This window comes from Octopus sinensis, linkage group LG1, assembly GCF_006345805.1.
Source record: "Octopus sinensis linkage group LG1, ASM634580v1, whole genome shotgun sequence".
Taxonomy (NCBI): domain Eukaryota; kingdom Metazoa; phylum Mollusca; class Cephalopoda; order Octopoda; family Octopodidae; genus Octopus; species Octopus sinensis.
In genome coordinates this window covers 102,806,245-102,810,501 of record NC_042997.1, presented here as the reverse complement: position 1 = coordinate 102,810,501, position 4,257 = coordinate 102,806,245, and positions in this window count along the sequence as shown.

The following is a 4,257-nucleotide window of genomic DNA, read 5'->3' as shown; positions in this document are numbered from 1 at the left end:
GCTCAGAGGTGCGGCCATGATCGGGCACCGTCGTTTTGCTACACTTTTATTATTGAGAGCCTCCTCCAATGTGTAGCATTTGGTGAATAAGGGAGTTTGATGTCGCTACCCTCATTTGCACCTCTTGCTACGGCTGGTTCATCTGGGACTCTCAATAGGAAGAAGTCCAGTTTTGATTTGAAAACACCTACATTCACTTTATGTAGGTCCTTCAGGCGCTTTGGGAGAATATTAAAAAGCTGTGGGCCACCGAAACTCGGGCTATTACAGTAACTGATCTTGAAGCACGATGGTATTGCTGGGATCTTTGGCACTGCGCTGTGTCGACCTGTTCTGGCATTGGTTTAGCTTTCAATGCCAAAATTTGGCGCAATTCCTTTCAGGATCTTCCAGGTGTATATTACTGCATACCTCTCCTGTCTTCGCTCCAGGGAGTAGAGTCTTAGCTGTATCAGCCTTTCCCAGTAGCTGAGCTGTTGCAACGAGACAATCTTCTTTGTGAAGCTTTGCTGGATTGCTTCAAGGTCCGCTGTTAATTTTACACTGTTGGGTGACCATAGCTAGGAGCAGTAGTCCAGGCGACTGAGGACGAACGTCCTCCAGAGGACCATCATGGTTTCCTTCTCTCTGGTCCTGAAGGTTCTCAGGATCCAGCCAGCCAGTCGTCTGCACTTTGTGACCATCCTGGTAATGTGCACTTGGAAAGAGGTATCATCACTCATGTCGATACCCAGGTCCCACTGATTTAGGCTCTCGGATTGCAATCCCCTGTGGACCAGTGTACCCTATAAGTTTTATATTCAGTTTTGGACGCTGGTATCGCAGGGTTTGGAATTTATCAGCATTAAACTGTATATTATTGTCCTCAGCCCATCATTAATCCCATCGCTGGGATTCTAATTTTCTGCGAGAGTTTCGTATCGTCTGCGTAGCTAGCAAGGGTGGTTATCCGGGCAGCTGAGGGCATATCTGAGAGGGCTACTATGAAAAGCAGTCCTCTTCAAAAATGTTAATAGTTTTCAATTTAGTTAAGAACTGAATTAGCGACAAGCTCTGAAAGATGCTGCGTGTGAGTAAATGGCGTCCTTAAGAATATTATTCAACAGCTACCGTAGTTGAATGATACAACAAATTCCTCATATATGTCTCATACATACATACGACAATGAATTTCAGTTTCCATCTACCAAATCTACTCACAAGGCAATAGCAGAAGGTACTTGCCCAAGGTGCCACGTACTAGACTGAACCCGAAACAATGTGGTTGGGAAGGAAGCAAGCTTTCATCATTTATCTAAAACGAATAAAGTTCCTTTTATTGAAATACTTAACTCTGTGTTTTGACGATGCTTTCCACAGCATATATGAACTCCAATGGGCAAGTATTTCCTTAATAGTTTATCAAGCCGATCGTTTCAGAGACTGCACTCTGATTAGGACAGAATATGGTCTCTCTTCATAGTTACTGATTGCTTTGCTCAGCAATGTGACTCACACACACATGTAAATATGTACCTTCAAAAGAACATCACCCAAACACAGATTCTCTTTCATACATGTGACCTTCAACATCAAGTAACAGAGGAAAATCATGGGAAATCTAAAAATTTTGCGAAATATTTTCGAGTAAACGTCTACTCAGGAAAGAGGAAAGATAAAACTTTTGCCTGAGACGTACGTGGAAGAGGGTCTTCATTATATGCATGGGCTCAAGGTCTCCACCTTAGCATTAAGGTTTCTGCAATTTTCTTAGAATTTCTCCTTTACTTGTAGCTCATGTAAGTGAAGGTCTACACGTGGGAATGTAAGCACGTGCATAGCAGCGTGGGCATGCGCATGTATGAGTGTATACATATTGACTGATATTTATCTTATAATTCTGCTCATTTTTCCTTTACTTAGCCCGTCCGTAACGATTCCACGTGATTAGTTGGAGGGAGGGTGGTGGTGAGTGAAATGTGTAAGCTTTTCTTAACTAAGTTTTTTTCTTCCGTTACTTAGCCCGTTTGTAACACTTTCACATTTCAACGATTAGCAGATGAACGGCTAGTTTTTTATACAGACTCAACATAGGATACACTTTTAGGGTTTGTTTTTTTTTATGTTTTCAGAAATAACCCAAAAAGTTTACTATTAATTCCGTGAAATATTTACATGTCTCGCTAGTATATATATATATAATGTGGTTGGGAAACAAACTTCTTGCCTCACAACCACGTTTGCATCTATATTAGTTTACGGTACATATACATTTGACTGAGTGAATATAACATATACTTATATTATGTATATTTATATAAACATATATCTGTATATATATGATTTTACATACATATATATCTAAAATATTTAAACATATATATTTATACAGCTCTATATTTAAGAGATGAGGAATTATGTACATTATTTACATTTGACGGCATATGGCGTAGTGGTTAAGAGCGCAGGCTACAAACCCCAAGATTCCGAATTCGATTCCAGGCAGTGACCTGAACAACAACAAAAATACCTTAGGAATGAGAACCCAGGTTCGAAATTTCCCCAAGACACCTGATGAAGGTTGGAGGGTATATAAGCCGAAACGTTGAGTTAATAACAAACAAGATGAGGACAAATATCCGTCAAATGTAAATAATGTATATGTGCGTATATATTTATACCCAACAAAAAACTAGATAAGCTGTCGTAATGCACCTGAAGGCTCAAGGCAGATTTAAGAACCACTACATTATATCAGTTAAAGTTCGTTTTCCATGCTGGTACGTGTTGTACAGTTTTATAGGAGCTGGCAAGGTCTGGGGCCGCACTAGACTCCATAATCTGTTTGGTTTCTTCAGCTGCATGCCCTTCCTAACACCAACCACTTAACAGCATACACTGGGTGCTCTTTTTTACGTGGCACCAGCACTTTGTGTGTGTGTGTATAGATAGATAGATAGATAGATAGATAGAGAGTTAAGGAGTGGTATACATAATATCCTGGCTACATATGTTTGATAGCAAGTGGAAACTCAAGTGCCTACTGCAGGCTACTAGACTACTCTTCAGGCCAAAGGTATCTTGATTAAATGAAGTTTACATTGTCATAAAGAGCACATGGCAACATACAGACGATTCGATTACAGTTTTATTCGCATACATGTAGGCAACCCTGGTTACCTACCGTGAAATATAAAACAATTTTTTTCAGCTTACCATAATCCAATATGGAAAAAATTTACAACCCTCCGCCTCAATAAACTACTATTGTTCCTGAAAGTTGTTTTTGATATTTTCTACAGTTTGCTTGAAGATCACCTTCTTCCTACACCTTGATCCTTGAATCATACACACACACATTCAACTGGCTGTGTGGTAAGTAGCTTGCTTACCAACCACATGGTTCCGGGTTCTTGGGCAAGTGTCTTCTACTATAGCCTCGGGCCGACCAAAGCTTTGTGAGTGGATTTGGTAGACGGAAACTGAAAGAAGCCCATCGTATATATGTATATATGTGTGTGTTTGTCCCTCCAACATCGCTTGACAACTGATGCTAGTGTGTTTACGTCCCCGTAACTTAACGGTTCAGCAAAAGAGACCAATAGAATAAGTACTAGGCTTACAAAGAATAAGTCCTGGGGTCGATTTGCTCAATGAAAAAGGTGGTGCTCCAGCATGGCCATAGTCAAATGACTGAAACAAATAAAAGAGTATACAGTTTCAGCCCCTAATGCAATCCTTAAAGATAGGAATAAAAATATTAATATTAGCGATTGCATGAAATGTGCACCTATACACAAGAAGGGTTTAGTTGCTTCTATACCATAAATAGTAATGAAAGGGCTCCATAGACAAAAAAGAAAATGGCTGAGAATCCCTGAAACCCATGCCATCACAGAAAAAAAATCGAACAGATGTGAATAAAATGATGAGGATATATCAAATCAAACATTACATCACAATTTAAAGATGATAAAATTCATTAAAGTATCTTCAAATAATTTCAACAAATCTTTTTACTTTTCAAAATGGATGTAGATGGATTTTTTTCTTTTTTCCTTTTTTTTTTATTATTTTTTAAAATTTTATATTTTATTATATTTATACTGTGGTGGAAAACAAGTCCATATCCAAAATTCTAAGTTTAATGAGGTATTATTTCATTGAGTTCAGTCATTGGACTTTCTGCTTGCTGAAGACTGCCTTCAATAGTGGAATGGACTATAACAACAGTTATACATCACCCATACTTATTTTATTGTTCTCAGAAGGATGAAA